The sequence below is a fragment of the Saccopteryx leptura genome, chromosome 8 (genome assembly GCF_036850995.1).
Source record: "Saccopteryx leptura isolate mSacLep1 chromosome 8, mSacLep1_pri_phased_curated, whole genome shotgun sequence".
In the NCBI taxonomy this organism is placed as follows: Eukaryota; Metazoa; Chordata; class Mammalia; order Chiroptera; family Emballonuridae; genus Saccopteryx; species Saccopteryx leptura.
In genome coordinates, this window is record NC_089510.1 from 14,402,155 (window position 1) to 14,424,224 (window position 22,070).

The following is a 22,070-nucleotide window of genomic DNA, read 5'->3' on the forward strand; positions in this document are numbered from 1 at the left end:
GATCCACCTAGCAAGCCCACCAGGGAGCGACATTCTACCCATTTGGGGTGTTGTTCCTTTGCAACAGGAGCCATTCTAGTGCCTGAGGCGTAGGCCATGGAGCCGTCCTCAGTGCTTGGGCCAACTTTGCTCCAATGGAGCCTTGGCTGCGGGAGGGGAAGAGAGAGACAGAGAGAAAGGAGAGGGGGAAGGGTAGAGAAGCAGATGGGTGCTTCTCCTGTGTGGCCTGGCCAGGAATCAAACCTGGGACTTCCACAAACCGGGCCAACACTCTACCACTGAGCAAGCCAGGCAGGGCCATCTAATTCAGTTTTAATGAGACTAATTCTGAGTACATACTGGTGTAAATTATATAGTACATTATTAAAACTTTCATGATTTTTAAAGTAGAAAAATTAGGTTACAAATAGTAGGTATGAAATAAAAAAAATATTTTAAGTCGAAATGTAACATATATTCACCAAGGCATAAATGACAAAGAGCAAGTGCTTAGTATTCTCATATTTATTGCCTGAGTACCCAAAGTACTGTGGTTGCACAGGAGAGTGATTGTTATTCTAAGAAGAGTACATCCCCTAACAAAGCCCTCAGTTGTAAATGTATTCCCCTCAAACATCCCTCCCCACTTGCACCTAGCTCCTACCCCACTATTGAGTCAGTCTTTTGTAGATTGGTTTTAGCTAATTCAATAATTAAAAGCAAACAGAATACATATCATTTGTAAATTCAAATTGTAAATCTTACCCTGATATAGGAGCTCACAAAAGCAGAGCTTTCCTCAAAAGTGTTGTTGGAGAACTGCTTATATTTTACAAAAAGACATTGATAGATGAGATTTTTCAGAGTAGACCAGTTGAAGATTGAGGATGAGGAAATCCACAAGTATGACAAGACAGGTTCTGTGCAACAAACATGACCATTCTGGTAAAATCAAATGTGAAATGACAGATTGCATATCCTGCCATCACACTGTGTTTCTCAGAGAAATTGTATTAGATTTAATGCTTGATTCATTATATGAGTTAGAGCAGAGGTGCACATGTAAAACATTTTATGGGACGTAATATAAATTATTGTTTCTAAGTTGTAGTTTATTTTTTAAGTCTTAATTACTTCTTCAATTTTAATAAAATTCTACAGTGGTCTTTTGTGGGTTTGTCTAAAATTCTCTTATGTACACTTTGCTCATTATGTCTCTAGGTAGAAAATGTGAGCTATTTGCACATTAAACTGTTGAGTGTTGATGATTTTATTTTACTTCATGCTTCTATTTTCTAAATGGTCTGTATTGAACGATTATTGTTAATGTAATTATTAAGATTTCAATATAAGTCATACATTTAAGTAACACTTTGGAGTTACTTAAATGAAACATTAACTAACAAACTGTAATATGTGAAACTTTATATATTATTTCTTTTTAAAGTTATCATTTGGATGAAATGAAGATTGAAAGCAATTTTAAATTGAAAGAATGAAGTTTTCCCTTGCATTTGACAAAAACAATCAATCAAACAAACGAACAAAAAATCAAATTGTTTGCAGTAGAATACAGGTGTATATGTAAAAGGAAAAGTAATTTTTTCCTGAAAAAACAACAGAACAATTCCTTATCAAATATTTTATAATGCTCTATCAATTCCAAAATTATACTCTAGGCCTTTTATTTAATGTTCTGTGCAAGTAATTCCTAAAACTTTTTTTTTAGTTGATTTACTTGATTGTTATAATCGCTTACAAAGCAAATTTACGTGAATATAGTATGAATGTTAAAAACCATCACTAATTTATATGAATTATCTTTTTTTCTCTTTGATGTACGGAAAACAGTCTAAGAGAGAGACATATGTATAACTGTCTAATTTGTGTCAGGCAGTAGAAGTAATGGAAAGTTACATCTGCTTGTGTAAAAAAAGATGCAGTTGGGTAAGGGATAGTGGCCCTATGTTAACCTCTTTTCATCACTGCCCTATCAGTCTCTTTTCTACACCAATAACAAAATCCTAATGTCCATTCATCTACTTTGATAGACGGAATACAGCCATTCTAATACTTCCATTTGAATTAAGTTCTAGAGAAGTTTATTAGACTACATACAATAAAATGGTAATCTCGGAATTTGTTTTCAGAAGCTCCTCTTTATCCCATTTTACTTTTAAAGATAAAGACAAGAATAAATTATGGAGCACAATTCTGAACTTCTCCTTATACAAATTTCCTTCTTGTACAATGATCAGCCATTAACGGAAACTTAAGAATGAAATAGGTAACAATAAATAGGTTAGGAGCAAATGCACACTACATGGACATGAAAGGTTGTAGTGAATACGGGTGCCCTGTCTTTGGTCAGAGTAACGTCTTGGTTAAATTGTAGAGTAAATAGTCTGACTCATTCTATTCAGAACCTTCTCACTAATTAGGATTTCTGTGGCCAACCGCTACCTAGAAATGGCCATTTCATTCTGTGCAGTTCTCTGTGAAGGACTTTGTGTGTCTCCACTGGCACCTTTTCAAATCAAAAACATCTAAACTGCATTTGAAAAATAAACCAACCTAACATATTTACTTATAATAATTATGTGCTATGTTTTAAAGTATAAATTGAGTGACAGTATGCAGCTCTTCATGGCCTTGATGTGAAGGTACATCATAGTGCCTATTTCGTTTTTGATTTCGTAACACAAAAATCAGTTTCAAGCACCTGTTTCTAAATTAGATCTTTAAAAGCTGAGGTCATGTCTAACCTGAATAAACATTAAATTTCCAACACATCAAAAGTGTATTCTATAAGTTTTTAAGCCTTAGACAGAAGTTCTTTTCTTCTTTCTTTTGGTTTTATTTTAACATAGCTGTGTCAATTCAGGGTGCTTTTTCAAAATCCTATTACATATAATTTTAAAAATGCAGATGCCAGCATAAAATATATAATAATGTATGGTATATTATGTAATAAAGTCTAATAGAGCCACAGTAATTCTTAAAAATTCATGTTAATGTCTTAAAACTCTTCAATCCCAAATTATGAAATATTTCACACATGTAGAAAACTACACAAATACAGTGGATAGTCATTTACACATCCCATAAACACTAATTATGTGTATTACATTCTCTTTTAACAAAATTTTTAGGTTTTCTCATAGCTGTACACTTCACCTTTTTCATTCCTTCCTTTCCCAGAGATAACTAGCATCTTGAAGTGGATATAAATCATTCTCACGCCTGTTTTTATATTCTTCCTCCATGTGTGTGGGTTGCTTATCTCATCTGTAAAATTAAAGTGTTACACTTAAGAAATTGATATGTCATTATTATTAGTTTTTAAAATTTTTATTAGAGCTTACTGAGTTACACTAGTATTAAAATCGGCTAGGCTGCTGCTGAGACTTCAATCTTTAAAATTGATTTTGGGGGAATAAAAAGCCCTTATGTAACAGTTATTACGAAGCGTTCCATTTTTTTTTTCGTGACCTTTGTTTCCCACTTGTATAATCATTTATACTGAAATTCATTAGCCTGCTCCTGACGAGAAGCACTAAAAGCTATACAAGTAACCATGGGTTAATTGGATAAATGTGGTAATTTGAAAGCTTATACATGCTGACTTTGCAACTATTAATAATCCATGAAGCTTACTACTGAGAACTCCTGCCTTGCTGTATGGAGCAACTGAGAACAGAGGCTGAATTCCCTGGTTTAGAGACTTGCGGCAAGTCAAAAAAAAAATTGCTTTTAATCTCTCTCTCTGATCCAGTTTACTCATTTACAAGATGGAGATAATAATACCTCCTCTGCCAAGTTGTCCTGAGCATTGTATGAAATGATGCAAATAAACAGTGCTAAGCTCCCACTAGATGTGAGTTGTCACAGCGAATGTAAATTGTAGGTACATTTTACACTTTCAGAAATAACGGAGTTCTTAGCTCACTGACAGACTTGGGAGCCTAAACTATAAAATCATCTCTATGTTGCCTCTTGGTACTCCATTTCTTACTTCAAGTGAGACATCACAGCTTTTCTGGTGAACTTCTTAGGGTGATTTAGCCTATGGATTATACATATTTGAAGGCCTAGCTTTTCTTCTATCAGTGATTTTCTAAGTATCGGAATTGCCTGGATTAAGTCCTTTTCTTATTAAAATAAGGACTCTTATTAAACTCTTATAAAATTAAACTTATTAAAATAGAGTTATTTCTGAATTCTTCAACTCGAACTTCTTCCAAAACCCCTCTCAGGCTTTGGAAACAGAGGCCGGCCACGCAGCAGACCCCGGCTGTCAGCCGCAGAACCCCGCCAGGAGGGGAACGTGGAATTTGTGAATTCACCTGCTTGATTTAAAGTGAGTGAAATCTGAATGCAGTTTGAAAAGGCGCTCCTGGCTCTTTGTAGCATAAAGTGACAAAACAGGGCCATGATGTATTACCTGTGGTCACCTATAATGGAGTGCCAATGGAGGTAAAGCTTTGGTGGTCTGAACTGTTCCTGCAGCCGGTTATGATGACATTAATAACGAATACAGTTCTATGTGGGTGGGCCGCCTGCCGCTGATTGCACTGAATCAGTTAGGGAAGTGATATACCCAGCATTTTACATTCTTGACTCGAGGTACAACCAGGGGTACAGAGATTCTTTTGACTTACAGCCTCAGGGCTATTGTAATTGAGCATATGACCCAACAGGGCTGGATCAGAGAGTCTTGTGTGAAAACTTAGAGCACTGCCTGGGGAAAGTGCAGAAATCTGAGAGCTGGAACGGGATGTGTGGATGGGTTCAGATCAACCTGAGCACTCCGGACCCCAAAATTCCACTGATCATTCTTTGCCAAAAGGTACAGTGCTTTCTTCCCATTGGATGACGCTAGAACTGCCTTGCTTGGAGACCTTGAGGCAGTTATCATATTAAAGGATATCCATTCATCTCACACCCCCCTCCCTTTATTTACTCTTAATTACCTCCAGAGCAAAGATCACATTCATATCCCAAACTGTAACAGCTATAATACCCAAGCCAAGAAGACAAGGCTTAATAGAGTTTACTAATTTATATCAGCAGAAACCTGGAGAATATCTATGGACTGTGATACTAAATGTGCTAGGACAAGAAAGAACAAAAGTGATATAAAAGTGATGACATCTGTTATGATTGGATTTAACAAGGACTCTGGAATAAAAGGTATGGTTTGAGCAGCTGGAAGTGAATAGTTGTAGCTGTGTGCTTGGTATAGACTGAAACAGACTCAAATTACATTTAGTAAAGAAAGTTTGGATGTCAGAAACTCTCTGGTATAATGGAGAGGGAGAAATTCATGTGGCTACCAAACATTTGATATGTGGCTAGTCTAAATCAAGATGTTCAAGTGTAAAGCAGTGCAAAAAATCTAGTCTCTCACTTATAATTTTTATATTATTGCATTTTTTTTTTAAGTGAGAGGAGGGGAGATAGTGAAACAGACCCCTGCATGCTCCCCGACCAGGATCCACCTGGCAACTCCTGTCTGGGGCCCATGCTTGAATCAACTGAGTTATTTTTAGCACCTGAGGCTGATGCTCGGACCAACTGAGGCATCCCCAGTGCCCAAGGCTGATGCTCAAACCAATCGAACCACTGGCTGTGAGAGCAGAAGAGAGAGAGGAGGAGACGGAGGGGAAGAGAAGTAGGTGGTCATTTCTTTTATGTGCCCTGACCGGGGATCCAACCCAAGACATCCATATGCCGGGCCAATGCTCTATCCACTCAGCCAGTCAGCCAGGACTGACTTCATGTTAAAATAATATCTTGACTATATTAGATTAAAAAATATATAATTTTATAAACAATTTTACTTATTTCTTTTTTTTTTTTTTTGTATTTTTCTGAAGCTTGAAACGGGGAGGCAGACAGACTTCCGCATGCGCCGGACCGGGATCCACCCGGCATGCCCACCAGGGGGCGATGATCTGCCCCTCTTGGGCGTTGCTCTGTCGCGACCAGAGCCACTCTAGCACCTGGGACAGAGGCCAAGGAGCCATCCCCAGCGCCCGGGCCATCTTTTGCTCCAATGGAGCCTCGGCTGCGGGAGGGGAAGAGAGAGACAGAGACGAGGGAGAGGGGGAGGGGTGGAGAAGCAGATGGGCGCCTCTCCTGTGTGCCCTGGCCGGGAATCGAACCCAGGACTTTTGCACGCTAGGCCGACGCTCTACCACTGAGCCAACCGGCCAGGGCCTACTTATTTCTTTTTACTGTGTTTTACAATATGGTTACAAAATTTGAAATTATATATGTAGTGTGCTTTGGGGGCATACATTTCTATTTCTATTAAGCAGTGATGACTTAGAGGGATTCAAATTATTTGTGACACTTACCCATCCTCCAACTTTATCTTCTGAAAGGACCCATAGGTCAATTCCTGTAAGAAGGCATTTAATACTACACTCAAAAGAGGAGATCAGACATCCTTTAAAAAAGCATTTGAACGTGTGTTTCTTGTAGGCTAGGGATGAATTTAGGAAGCACTGCCATTGTAATTAGCCCCTCACTTTAACAATAGGGTCATGGGTCATGGAGTGGCCAAGGCCAAATGGTAATAGTTAACCACCAGAGATAAAGTGAGCATGGTTTTCACTGTGGTCAGTGGATTTCCAAGGATATGTTGCTGTGGTTTACAGATCACACACAAGCTCCCATAGTTGAAATAGTTTAGGAGTCACCAAAATATAATAAGGTTTTAAATAAAATTTTTTTTTCTAAATGTAGTGAAGAGGACCTGACTTGAGTCCTGTGTTAGAAGGTTATGGTCCATTACCAAGGTGCCAGATATGAGCTTTTGCTCAGGGGATATGCTGGAAGCCCCATACCTGTGGAGTAGGACCATGCTCAATTTATGTACTACAACTACTCCTGGATTTCCCTAAGGGAAGTCTGTGTATTAAGATGCCTGATTTGAAAACAGGGAAATACAGACTGTTATATTGCTAATACTTAAAGATCCAGAATATTACTGGTTTTAATCAGTGAAATAATACAGATTTATCCTAAGTATGTCTGTCAGTCTGCCTGAAAATTCATCTTGTGACTACCTTCCCAGTTATTGAATACATATTTGAATCAACAATTGACAGAATAACATATTGTCTCCATGACCCATTGAATAAAAAACTTTTTTAAATAATAAGAAATACTTAGAATTGGCACTCTAAGTAAAGTTTAAAAAGTCATGTAAAATACCATATCTTTATGAAAACGTATGTTAATTAGCACCAATTTTAAAACTTAAAATATGCAATGAGTATTTGTCCCTATCTTATCCTCATTGAACTTACCTCTTCAACCTGTGCAGGAGACAGAGAACCATTGCAGAATGACCATGATTATTGTAAACTTAATCAGGTGTAGATTTAAATGTTAAAGACTCTTTCAGATGCTGTCTCCTAACTAGAAAAAAAAAAACAATAGAGATCCTGGCACATGAAAGCAGCAGCTACTATTCTAGCAAATGTGTTCTTCTTATTTCAGTAAACAAATGATACTAGCCTGACCAGGCGGTGGTGCAGTAGATGGGGTGTCGGACTGGGATGCGGAGGACCCATGTTCAAAACCCCGAGGTCTCCAGCTTGATTGCGGGCTCATCTGGTTTGAGCAACACTTGCCAGTTTGAGCCCAAAGTTGCTGGCTTGAGTGGGGGGGGGGTCACTCGGTCTGTTGTGGCCCCCTGGTCAAGACACATATGAGAACACAATCAATGAACAGCTAAGGTGCCACAACGAAAAATTGATGCTTCTCATCTCTTTCCCTCTCTCTGTTTCTCTCTGTCTCTGTCACAAAAAACCACAAACAAACAAACAGACAAACAAAAACAAATGATATTAGAACAATATTCCACTTGGTAGGTATGATGGTATATATGGTAATTACTAACTTACATATGGCCCAAATCAACTTTCTATCTTCGTTCTTATGGGATCTTGACTATCTTATCAACAAGTTCAACTGGATTGTTAAAATCACATTCATAGATTTTGGTGAGCAATATACAGCAGTGACTTTATATGTCTCTGTAAAGCATAAGCATTTTAGAGCATAGAAAATAAATCCATAAAAATTTAGGATTCTGCCAAAATTTTGGGGAGAGTGTTCAGTCAATATATTCTTGCCAAAGCAAAAGTAAGTAAGTGACTAGTCTATGACCTACATTTTTTATTGATTTGTATCCATGTTGGGTATCTTTGGATAATGAAGGAAACACTATATTTGGATTAATAATTTCTTTTTATTTATCAACTAGCCATAATTTTATTTTTTTCTGAATGTGACCCATGGCAAGAGAAGGCTGTTCTACTAAATCAGCTTGCAACCCTAAGCAGCTCTGATATCGGGGTCACATGATTGAAGAAACAGAATTGTACTACAATGGGATGTGAAATGATGCTTCTGACAAGTTCTGAGAGAATTAGTGCATAGACCACCTAGGGCTTTAGAGACAAGCCATGACCTCTTTGGGAAGAAGTTCATCTCCTTCTGCTAGTTTCTATTTTGCAACTTTGGTGTAGGAGTGACTGAACTTCTCATTAAGGGAACTTAAATCCTTCTCTAACTCATGCAACAATAATGAAGTAGGAGATGCTTGATTATCTGCCATAAAATTGGGTGTGGTCAGCAGCATACCATCATCAAGTGGAATTGGCATGGGCAAGCAAGATTAAGCTCAAGTAGACATTCAAAGCAGAAAAATGGTGCATGTCCAGGCAGTTCCCATTCATAATTATCTGTTCCTGCTATATTGCTACCTCTCTCTCAAAATGTAAATACAGTCACTTGGGGTGTTTCAACAGGGGGGAAACTGGGCCAGATATACATTTATTTTTTTCTGCATGATATGCTGATGTTGCTTGGAAATGACCTGCTGCTCCATTGTATCCCATATAAGAACCCCAAGAAGGATAGTAGGAGAAGTAAATCCTTATTGAGGAAATAACTACCAATGGTACAACTGGTTGTCCAGTTTATCTGGAAGAAGAGATAGCTAGCGATATGAACCTAGATTGATTTGATTGATTTAGGGCTAGTATAGCTAAAGGGTTGGATGGATTTTAGGGGTGATAGAAAGGAGACTTGAATAATTGATAACAAGAAAATCTGGGAAAGCCCTGGCGGGTTGACTCAGCGGTAGAGCGTCGGCCTAGCGTGCGGAGGACCCGGGTTCGATTCCCGGCCAGGGCACACAGGAGAAGCGCCCATTTGCTTCTCCACCCCTCCGCCGCGCTTTCCTCTCTGTCTCTCTCTTCCCCTCCCACAGCCAAGGCTCCATTGGAGCAAAGATGGCCCGGGTGCTGGGGATGGCTCTGTGGCCTCTGCCTCAGGCGCTAGAGTAGCTCTGGTCGCAACATGGCGACGCCCAGGATGGGCAGAGCATCGCCCCCTGGTGGGCAGAGCGTCGCCCCTGGTGGGCGAGCCGGGTCGATCCCGGTCGGGCGCATGCGGGAGTCTGTCTGACTGTCTCTCCCTGTTTCCAGCTTCAGAAAAATGAAAAAAAAAAAAAAAAGAAAATCTGGGAAAAAGGTATGAAATGGACTCTTTGAAATGGGTTCAATACTGAGGATATCAGTGTGCTGAGTGGATACTCACAAACAAATGAGCTATGTAAAAGGCTTTTAGTTAACAGGTGGCAATGTTGACCTAGATGTCATTCCTCATCTTCCTCCATCATCCCACTGTTTGCACAGTTGGCATATGAATAATGTGTGCAGGTAGCAGGGAGAGAATTATATATCAGCTTAAAGACCTAGTATTACTGTCAACAAAACCGCATGGCTAACAATATTGCTGAGAGCCCACAGCTCAGAATAATGTTGAACCATCAAAATGATGCAGTAGCATATAAGGTCCCTCCAGCCAACTTGGTGGTAGGATAATTATATTAAACTTCTTTCATCATGGGGGAGAGATTAAGTGATATGTCCTCACTAGCATAGATATTCTATGAATAAATTTCATTTATTTATATTTATTTATTTATTTATTTATTTTTACTTTTCCAAAGTGAGAAGCGAAGAGGTAGTCAGACGGACTCCCACATGCACCCGGCCAGGATCCACCTGGCATACCCACCAGGGGGCGATGCTTTGCCCATCTGGGGCTTTGCTCTGTTGCAACCGGAGCCATTCAAACGCCCGAAGCAGAGGCTATGGAGCCATCCTCAGCAATTGGGCCAACTTTGCTCCAATGGAGCCTTGGTTGTGGGAGGAGAAGAGAGAGACAGAGAGGAAAGAGAGGAAGAAGGGTGGAGAAGCAGATGGGCGCCTCTCCTGTGTGCCTTGGCTAAGAATCGAACCAGGGACTTCCACCAGCGGGCCGATGTTCTACCACTGAGTCAACCAGCCAGGACCTCTGTGAATAAATTTTATTTCCTTTTCACTTTGTTCCTGCCAGAACCACCATCTGTGAGATTACTGCATGCCTTTTTCTATATCAGGTTATCGCACATGACATGACTTTTGAACAAAGGAATTGTTTTTCAGTAATGAACTGATGAAAAGGACTGACTATAGGTTCCTATGGTAGTGCGATGATCAATTTCATATTCATTATATTCAGATACGGGATGATTGGGTATCTTATGAAGTTCAGTTTCATTTCTCAAGGAAAGGGTATGTGTTCTGAACTAATGACAAACTTCCTGTTTCTCGCATTGTTGGTCTACTAGGGATTAGTCTGTTCTCCAAGCATTTCTGGTTCTTCCTCTTTCAAATGTCATGGTACAAATGCATTTCCCTACTGTATTGAAGTTATGTGCGTCTGTAACTTTCTTTGGTTAAATAAAATGGGTAGAAGTTATTCTTTGCAGAAACTTTTAAAGCCAGTTTATATATAATAGTTACTGTTGCTGCAATCACGCAAGCCTGTGTCAGGATGGTGTATCTGTTAGTTTGAGAACTGAATGGACTGTGTTGAATGGAGTCTCTCTAGCATTTAAAGCCTCAGTGACTCATAATTTGTCTGTCTCTGTGTGTATGTTTTCTTGGACTATGTCTTCTGCTGCCATAGAAATTTTGTTTCTGCTTGTTAACACAGTATAACCTACTGTAGTACCCACCTATCGCTATGAGACCAATGTGTAGCTGATTCAACAGTCTCTTTGCAGCAAATGAAAAATTATAAAATGTCTTACTTTTATAACAAATGCTTATGTACTGATTGCATAGCCCTCCAAATATTGATTTTATTTTGTGATAAACTGAAGTTGGACTGATGTCCATATTATTAAAAAAATCCATGGAAATTAACATAAGAAGAAGAAATGATCATTGCTTAAAATTCTTTCTAAAATTTAGAGATTACAGCCTGACCTGTGGTGGTGCAGTGGATAAAGCATCAACCTGGAATGCTGAGGTCACTGGTTCGAAGCCCTAGGCTTGCCTGATTAAGGCACATATAGGAAGCAACTATGAGTAGATGCTTCCTGCTCCTCCTCTCCTTCTCTCTCTCTCTCTCCTTTCTAAAATGAATAAAATCTTTAAAAAAGTTCAAATCATCAATATTTAAAAATAAATAAATAAATAAAAATTAGAGATTACAAAAGTTAGCTAATTATCTTTTAGTTTCCAAAAAATTAGTGAACTGCCAAATATCATTTCCTTCTTAGAAATTAGAAAAAAAAACTGAAACAAAAAAGTGGGCTTCCAGGAGTGTGGGGCAGAGACTGTGACATTTAGCTAGCCATTCTGGGCAGCAGACTTTCCCTCCTTGAACCATGACTCCATTGTCCGTAACCTCGAGGAGAAGGCTCCTGCGCTGATAAGCACTGTGGTGATTTGGAAGCCTCAATTGGTCACATATTGTCACTACATGGTCACATGTTGGCACTATACCAAGGTTGCACTAATTCCTCCAACCCCTCCAGCTATTCAGAGCTTGAAGAAAACAGTCAACGGTGCTCAAACTGGTGCTTCAAGCAGCTCACAGGTAAGGAAACTCTACTGAATGGATTGGTGGCCACTGAGGTGTTGAGAAGGTTTTACATCGGAGAGATCATAGGTAAGCCTGGCATCTATGGCTGTAAGGGGTGAAGACCAATATTTAACCTCTGCTTTCTTTTGGGTTATTATTTGAATGTTCTTAGACTAGGATTGATGAGGATGGTATCTTATAGATATAGATGTTCTGTCTTAAGAGGGTCAGCATTTTAAAGAAAGAGAGAGAGAGAGATTCTTTCGATGTTCCACTTAGTCCTGCATTCACTGGACTAAGTGGAATGCCTTCCTACTGTATCTGGGTATGCCCATTTATTTACACATCTCTAAAATTTGTTGTGTTTCAATACATTTTAAAAATCATGGACAAGAGTGTGGTGGTTACCGGGGTGGGGGAGAGGTAGGACATAAAACAAACCAGATAGAAGGTGACGGAAGACTATATGACTTTGGGTGATGGGTATGCAACATAATCAAATGTCAAAATAACCTAGAGATGTTTTCTCTGAACCTATGTACCTTGATTGATTAATGTCACCCCATTAAAATGAATAAAAAATAAATAGTGCTAAAAAATGAAAAGCATCTTTCAAAAATTCAAATAGGAACTATTCTTAAAAAGTATTTTCTCAGCCCTGGCCGGTTGGCTCAGTGGTAGAGAGTTGGCCTGGCGTGCAGGGGTTCCGGGTTTGATTCCCGGCCAGGGCACACAGGAGAAGCACTCATCTGCTTCTCTACCCCTCCCCCTCTCCTTCCTCTTTGTCTCTCTCTTCCCTTCCCACAGCCAAGGCTCCATTGGAGCAAAGATGGCCCAGGCGTTGATGATGGCTCCTTGGCCTCTGCCCCAGGCGCTAGAGTGGCTCTGGTCGCAATAGTGCGATGCCCTGGAGGGGCAGAGCATCGCCCCCTGGTAGGCAGAGCATCGCCCCCTGGTGAGCGTGCCGGGTAGATCCCGGTCAGGCGCATGCGGGAGTGTGTCTGTCTCTCCCCGTTTCTAGCTTCAGGAAAATACAAAAAAAAAAAAAAAAGTATTTTCTCCACTTGAGGAAAGCCAAATTAAATGCAATATCCATATAAAAATCAAGGGTTTGCCAATTAACATAAGCTCAGATACTGTGCTCTTTCTCCCCCATCACAGAAAATCACAATGTTTAGCTGCAAAGTTTTGCACACTGAAAATATTATCAAAATTTAAGTGTAATAGTTGATGCCTTTTAGAAATAATTTAAATGTCCACAGTGTTCATGAAAAACTCTAGAGATACCTGGCTGGTCATCTTAGTTGGTGAAAATGTCATCTCCAAACGCCAAGGCTGTGGGTTTAATCCCCATTCAGAGCACACATGGGAAGCAACCAGTGAATGCAGGACTAACTGGAACATCGAAAGAATCTCTCGCTCTTTAAAAGCAATAAAATTTTTTTAAAAAAGTTCTAGAAATATAATTAGTGTTAATAATGTAAGGACAATACAACTTTTAAAAGTTTTTAAATAGGCCTGACCTGTGGTGGCACAGTGGATAAAGCATCGACCTGGAAATGCTGAGGTCGCCGGTTTGAAACCCTGGGCTTGCCTGGTCAAGGCACATATGGGAGTTGATGCTTCCAGCTCCTCCCCCCCTTCTCTCTCTCTGTCTTTCTCTCCTCTCTGTCTCTCTCTCTCCCTCCATCTCTCCTCTCTAAAAATGAATAAATAAAATAATTTTAAAAAAAGTTTTTAAATAACTGAGGTAAACTATCTTAAACTGTTCTTTATAGAATCCCATTGTTGTTAGAATTCAACTTACTTTTTAATACTCAAATGCAGTTGAAATTCCCATGCCCCAATCCCTTAAACTTCACGAAGACAGAATTAGACATGTTTACTCCCTATTGTCAATTATTATAAAAATTAAATCATTTTTTTTTCATTTTCTCTCAATGGAAGGGAAAATACTTTTGGTATTAGACATAAATTTAACCCATTATTCCAGTCTTCTGTCTCATGTAATTCTTTTTATGTTTTCAGAAAATTGGAAAAACTGCCTAATAACTGAGGGCATTCAAAACAAAACAACAACTTTTACAGCTTTATAACTCTGATGAAATATGTATATTTTTCTCTTAACTATTGCTGATGAACCCAATTGGGTAAATCAATTTGAGGTTATAATTTATTCTCAATATTGGTCTCCAGCAAGAAGAAATGGTTAATTTTTTAGAAATCTTTATTAATTTTCTATTAATCACAAATTAATGATATACAAACTAGCAACGAACAAGTTAATGAGGGGCCACCAGATAAGATGATCCAAAGAGGAGCCATGTATGGTATTGACCTTACGAGAGTTTAGAGCTTCCATACACCTAGTACAACCTTTTCTGCAGTAGGCACTCAGTAAATATATTTTACTCAGGTAAATGAATAAATAACTATCTACATCTATCACGGAGAGTAAAATAGATATTTTATAAAAAAATACTTAAATTAGAATGTTATTTTCTAGAACCAAGTATAAAGTACTTAAAAATATATGTAACTACTAAAGTGAAGTCTTAATTTTATTTTGTTCTGCACTTTATTTTTTTTTTACACTTTCTCATTTCCTAACAATTCCAAAAAATCTTTTTAAATAAAAAAAATGCACTAACCATGCAGAAGTGAAAACTTGTAAACAGAAACTGCTGTGCCATTCATTGCTGCAACGCCACTAAATGTAGGTATAAGATTTTGCCCCCTTTTCAAAAAAAAAGTCTTTTAAAAGCATCAATTTAAAAAAAAATTCACTAAAAATGAATTTAGAAAATGCAGTTCTAGCTGTCTGACTGCTAAATATCTGTACTATCTTCGTTAAATTGGGATAGCTTTAGGAGTCTGGCCTTCCTCATCTGTAAATAGATAAATTTGTACGGATTTCTAATAGTATCTACCCATTGGGTACTACAGATGAATAACAACAACAACAACAACCAAAAAGCAACTGTACCTAGAATCTGAAAAATTAACTTGAAAATTTGATTTATCAAAGTTCTTTGGACATTAGAATTTTTTTAAAAAAAAATCTCAGAAATTTAATGCTTAAAAAACAAATACAAATTTTTTTTAAAAAAGTGTTGGGAGATAGAATTAAAAAAGAAAATGGAAGAGATTTAATGAATTAATTTTAGAGTTCTACTTTACGACTAATAATTTTAAAGGAGAACAGAGAAAAGAGATGAGGGATTATTAAAAAAAAACAACAACCCCAAAAACAACAGATATATGAAAAGATGTTCAATTTCCCTAGCTTTAAAGAAATGCAAATCAAAAGTGTAATGTGATACCACATTATATCTATTAGAATGGCTATTATCAACCAGAAAAGTAGTAACAAGTGTTGGAGAAGTTGTGGAGAAAAAGGAACCCTCATTCACTGCTAGTGGAAATGCAAACTGATACACAATGTGGAGGTTCCACAAACAATTAAGAAGAAAATAACCATATGACCCAGCAACTCCTCTTCTGGATATCTACCCACAAAAAAATGAAAACTCTTATTTTCAAAGACACATGCACCCCCATGTTCATTGCAGCATTATGCACAGTGGCCAAGACATGGGAACAAACAAAGTGTCCCTCAGTAGAAGATAGGATAAAGAAGATGTGGCACATATATACAATGGAATACTACTTAGTCATAAGAAAAGATGCAATATTGCCATTTGTGACAGCATGGATGTATCTTGAGAATATCATGCTAAGCAAAATAAGTCAGACACAGAAAGTCAAGAACCATATAATTTCACTTATTTTTTTTTTTTGTATTTTTCTGAAGTTGGAAACGGGGAGGCAGTCAGACAGATTCCCATATGTGCCCGACCAGGATCCACCCGGCATGCCCACCAGGGGGCGATGCTCTGCCCATCTGGGGCATTGCTCTATTGCAACCAGAGCCATTGTAGTGCCTAAGGCAGAGGCCATAGAGCTGTCCTCAGCGCCCAGGCCAACTTTGCTCCAATGGAGCCTTGGCTGCGGGAGGGGAAGAGAGAGACAGAGAGGAAGGAGAGGGGGAGGGGTGGAGAAGTAGATGGGTGCTTCTCCTGTGTGCCCTGGCTGGGAACCGAACCTGGGACTCCTGCACGCCAGGCCGACGCTCTACCACTGAGCCAACCGGCCAGGGCTCTATGATTTCACTTTTATGTGAAATATAAAACTGAAAGCCACAAATAAACAAACAAGAGAGACAAACAAAAACTCACAGACATTGACCACAGTATGGTGGTTACCCTAACGGTATGGGGTAGAGAGGTAGGAAGGGGTAAAAATGGGTCAAATATATGGTGATGAAAGATTTGACTCTGGATGGTGGGCACATAATGCAATATACAGATGATGTATCATAGAAATGTACACTTGAATTCTATATAATTTTATTAACCAATGTCACCCCAATAAATACAATTAAAAATATAAAATTTTCCATAATGAAAACAAATGATTCTCCAATCCAAAAGGTCTGATCTTGTACCCAGCCTAATGAAGGAAACAAGAAATAGGCAAAGATGGATGATACACCCCAAAGCACATAGCAGTAACTCTCTTTGCTTCTCATGTTCTCAAAGTTGCTTCTGAATAGTAGGCTTCCCTTAACAAGAGGATAAACAGGAAAGAGGAAACAATGGGATCTAGGAAATAGGAGATCTAAAATAAACAAGTGACAGAAAAAAATCCAGGGTCTAGAGAGAAGCCATTTAGTTTGGGACAAAAATATGGAGAGTTGTATGAGAGAGATTGTCTGTAATATTAAATATGATATGATTAAGCATTTATGAAGTTAAAAATGCAATTAACTCCAGAAAATAAACTCTTGTACAAAGAAGGAAACGCTATTACAGTATACTGCTTGGTTCTGCAGTAGACTCATCTGAGAAAACTTGCTTAGTCAAACCAATATAAACTCTGCCTATTACTTTAACTAAAATGTGATGCTGAAAGAATGGTAAAAATATTTACTAGATTTTTTTAGATTAATGAGAGCTGGGAAAACAGAGAGACAGAATTCTGCATGTGCCTAGACAGGGATCCATCAGCAAGCCCCCTATGGGGTGATGCTCTGCCCATCTCGGTGTTACTCTGTTGCTAGGCAACCAAGATATTTTTAGCGCCTGAGATGGAAGTTAGGGAGCCATTCTCAGTGCCTGGGCCAAATTGCTCAATCCAACCATGGCTGCAGGAGTGAGGAGAAAGAGAGAGAGAGGAGAGAGAGAGAGAGAGAGAAGAGAGAGAGAGAGAGAGAGAGAGAGAGAGAGAGAGAGAGAGAAGAGAAGAGAAGAGGAGAGGAGAGGAGAGGAGAGGAGAGGAGAGGAGAGGAGAGGAGAGGAGAGGAGAGGAGAGGAGAGGAGAGGAGAGGAGAGGAGAGGGGTAAAAAAGCATTTGGTCTCTTCTTTTGTGTGCCCTGACTGGGAATCCAACTGAGATATCCACACACCGGCTGATATTCTACCACTGAGTCAACCGGCCAGGCCCAGTAGATAGTGTTAAAAACTGACAAATCAAGAAATGTTTGTAGATTTATTTTATTAAAAATTATAAAAAAAGCCTGACCAGGTGGTGGCACTGTGGATAGAGCATTGGCCTGGGACACTGAGGACCCAGGTTCAAAACCCCGAGTTTGCTAGCTTGAGTGCAGACTCACTAGTTTGAGCACAGGGCCACTAGTTTGGAGCTCAGGGTCATGGCCTTGACCAAGGGGTCACTGGCTCAGCTGGAGCACCCCCCCCGCCCCAGTCAAAGCACATATGAGAAAGCAATGATTGAACAACTAAGGTGCTGCAACAAAGAATTGATGCTTCTCATCTCTCTTCCTTCCTCTCTGTTTATTCCTCTCTTTGTCTCTCTTAAAAAATAAATTAGCCTGACCAGGAGGTGGCACAGTGGGTAGAGTGTCAGACTGGGATATAGAGGACCCAGGTTCGAGACCCTGAGGTTGCCAGCTTGAGCGCGGGCTCATCTGGCTTGAGCAAAGCTCACCAGCTTGGACTTAAGGTCGCTGTCTTGAGCAAGAGGTTACTCGGTCTGCTGAAGGCCCACGGTCAAGGCATGTATGAGAAAGCAATCAATGAACAACTAAGGTGTCACAACAAAAAACTGATGATTGATGCTTCTCATCTCTCTCCATTCCTGTCTGTCCCTTTCTATCCCTCTCTCTCACTCTCTCTCTGTCTCTGTAAAAAAAATTTAAAAAATAATAATTAAATAAAATAAATTAACTAAATATAAAAGAAATTACTAGAAGAAGCATCAAAAAGAGTAAAAAAGGGATTGTTTAAGGGAAAGCATTCAAGAACAGGGAGGTAAAATAGGGATCTTCTTGTTTTCATTTAAACTTTTGGCCTATTTGATTTAAAAAATATATATGTGCATTAGTTATTATGAAAATAATGAATCTTGGATCTGAATAGGCAGAGACCTAAAATATCTGTGACTCTCACTGTGCTGTTGTATGAAGGAGTATGGCCAACATATTTAATTTTTAACTAAATGCTAAAATGTAGCTTAGAGCTACAATCTCATTTAAATAAAAAGCTCTGTGATGTTAGGAAATGTGTAATTAAAGTTGGAGGATTTCTCTTCTACAGTATTGAAGCAGACAGCAGGCACTGCCATGATCAATAATAGCACCTTCTGAGTGGGTTGTTGAGAAGACTAAATTAGTTACTGCATGTAAAATATTTAGAAAACTGCATTGCATACATAAGTTGCTAGGGAATGTTAGATATTATTAGTATCAATACATATATATATATTTTTAAAAATGCATAAGCCACAATGGAATTCCTGTTTTATTTTAATTGTGAAACTATTCAATTAATAATGTAGAGTGCCAGAAGATTTAATGTCAGCACCAATTAACAGTTACTTATTGAGATTCCAAAACATGAAGCAAAGAAAAGTTGGAGGGTTGCTATCAGTGTGCCTCTAGGAAAACACACTGTTTTGTTCAGTATATTTGTTTATAAGAGTGCATATATTTTGTTTCCTCCTAAAGAACAGTATATTCAAATTACGTGGAGGTAGTAGTGATGAATAAAGCCTCCATGATCCCCATTTAAAATTACTCTGGAACTTCTAGACTAGAGTTTTACTTGAATTGAAATTATTGTCACTGATAATTATTTGTTGCTAAGATGTTTACATTTGCATTTAGCTTTCTTCTCAATACACTATTGTAAATATAAGAAGTTCATCTTTCTTTTTTAAAGTTTGTGGTATTTTTAAAAATTTTTTTATTTATTTACTTTTTTAGATTTTATTTATTCATTTTTATTAGAGAGAGAGAGGGGAGAGAGAGAGAGGGAGAGATAGAGAGAGAACAGGGGGAAGAGCAGGAAGCATCAACTCCCATATGTGCCTTGACCAGGCAAGCCCAGGGTTTTGAACTGGCGACCTCAGCATTCCAGGTTGATGCTTTATCCACTGCGCCACCACAGGTCAGGCCAAGAAGTTCATCTTTAAAACAGAACTATGAATATGGGACATATTTTCTTACAGAAATAGGAACAAAGAATATATTTTGATATTACAAATCAAATTTACAGACATTTTTGTACTCAGAAAAAAGTTAATTTATTTTTTAATTGTTCATTATGGTTTTTAAAAAAAGATTAAGAATTTTATTGTTATTAGCTCTCACTTATTTCCTGAATTTTTATATATTAACAAACTTCTCTTTATATTTTGTGTCACTATCAAAACCTGTGCACAGATCATGTATTTCAGACATTTCAATGTTTTTAGACATACTATTTAGTTTTTTCATATTTGTAAAATACCATAGGTACTTCCAGAAGTCAATAAACAAGGTACTCTTCAGAAATACCTTTTAAAAAAAAACAAACAATAATTATTATTATATATTCAACCTCTTTGGGATGTGTGTCCGACTCCACAAAGTGCTGACTTAAAATCTCATCTTACTTGTTCTTGCAACAAAGGCTGCATACTGTGTACTGTTAAGTAACCTCCAGTGTTTATGACATGCATGGTTACACAGGAAATGGGCTACTTCTCTGTAAGTAATGCATGTCTACTTTAATATGACTCCTTAGAAATTGCTCTGCATTCATTGATTCATAGGCGACTGATCAGAATGTTTTTCAACTTTACATGGCTTTATAGTATTGTACCTGGAGATGGGATGAGGAAAGGAAGGAATATATACTTTTATCCTGAATTCAATAGCATGTTTTTTATTTCCCTAGGGCTCTGAATTAAATCACTTACATATTTTAGATAAGTAGAATATATGGTTTATAAAGCTAGTACTATTGATGAAATCATCATTTGTTGACTGGATCATTAATAAAAAATAAATTCATGTGTATGATATGAGATCCATAGATTCTAGTTTGATATGTCAATTCAAGAACGATGGTCCCAAATGGGCTGAGTCGCAGAGCAGATGTTGTAGTGACAAATTAGCTTGCAGTGTAAATGACAGTCATTGGAGTGACCAAAAGAAAGGTTGAATTGGGGATATGCAAATGTGAATTTTAGTGAACTGGGCCTGTTTTCTGTTTCCCAGAATATGTTTTCCAGAATTGTACAGATTCTTCTGGGAAGCCTTACTTGTTTATATATAAGAATATTAGGGGGAGAAAGAAAAGTTTCATATGTCAGTTGAATGAAATGAAGCAACATGTACTAAAAAATAAACATCCAGCATGTGTCATTTACCCAGTCATTTTGAGACGGTATGTAAAAAAAACAGAGAGCCCACAAACAATACCTGATTCATTTACTTTTTGCCTTTCATAGAATATTGTCTTGCAACTAACTCATATCAATGATTTCTTTGACAACTGCTTTGTATTTTCACTAAGGGGTTTAATATTTATATTTTATTTTTAACAATGTTCTTGCTGCTATACACAGAGTCATTAAACTCCAAACATATCTAACTCTAGACATTTTACATTAAATATATAAAAATGTTCCTGAGCTGATAAGTCATCTCACTTCCCTCTCAATCAAATTACTTCCTATATAATACAAAGATTCTATCAACTCAATTATACAGGTCACAGTAAGGAAATTCACACACACACACACACACACACGCACGCACGCACACACACGCACACCAGAGAAATTAATCTGTAGACAGTTCCAAATAAAACTTTATATGATTATTTACACTTCAGAGCTAATTGAAAAAAAAATTGTTTATAACTGTTATCAAGCAAACAAAAATTTTTCTCGAGTTTTCTTTTTTACTTCCAAAGGAGTTTTTAATGAGCAAAGAAATGTTCAATGTGCTGATAAAAGAGACACAAATGGTATGGTTAATTCATACAGTAGACAGTAGAAGAGAGGTTCCTGAATAATCAAGAATTTACTGAGACAAAATAGAATAAATTTCCATAGGTACTAGAGTGCTGTAAACAGTTACCATCTCAGGAACAAGATTGTTCAGGAGTTGTTTTCTAGTCACTTTGCCATTAAATGGGTTGTATTAATTAGTTTCCTTGTAGAATATAAAGATACGTTGATCAGTTTATTACCTTGTCTTAATTTATCTAATAATATATTTAATAACAGAAATCTGATCAGAAGTTAACATAAAGGAGAAAAATAAGTAAGAATGAAAAATTTTAAAAAATGGTACATTTAGTCTTAAATGAATTGTTTTTATTTTTAGGTTCTCTTAATTCAATGCTCCAACATGATTTATGTGTTGGTTATATGCAGTTTTCAGGAAATCCATAAAAGACAAAGAGCAAGCATGTATCAAAACAATGCGGGTGTTGGGACCGTGTCCGCACAAGGGAATAGAACTGGGGTATAGGATGCACTGGCGAATGAGGCTATCCAGGAGAAAGAACACGACCTCGGATTCCTCCTGTCACAAATACAAACTTCCTTGGAATTTACAACACTGAGCAGTGACATGGACAGCTCTGGTTCTAGCTAAGTTTCCGGGAAAGTATCATACCAACTCTTTCTCCATCTCTCCATCAGTGGGCTTCGGTTTGTTATCCTTTAATTTCAGTTCTTGGGGTGAAAGATAGGAGTGAAATTATTAGAATACGCTATCCATAAGACCAAAATAAATGTAATAAGTATTCAAGCTGCTTAAAAGTTATTAATTTTAGTACTTATTCTGAATA

At 37.9% G+C, this 22,070-nt stretch overlaps 1 protein-coding gene and 1 pseudogene across 5 annotated transcripts in view; one reads left to right on the plus strand and one right to left on the minus strand.

Annotated features, from left to right (window-relative positions):
- The window catches only part of LOC136380019 (ATP synthase subunit g, mitochondrial pseudogene), a 61,868-nt pseudogene extending 49,827 nt beyond the window's left edge, over positions 1 to 12,041 (plus strand).
- The window catches only part of ROBO1 (roundabout guidance receptor 1), a 1,145,453-nt gene that overhangs the window by 515,923 nt on the left and 607,460 nt on the right, over positions 1 to 22,070 (minus strand). The gene's annotated exons all lie outside the window — the stretch shown is intronic.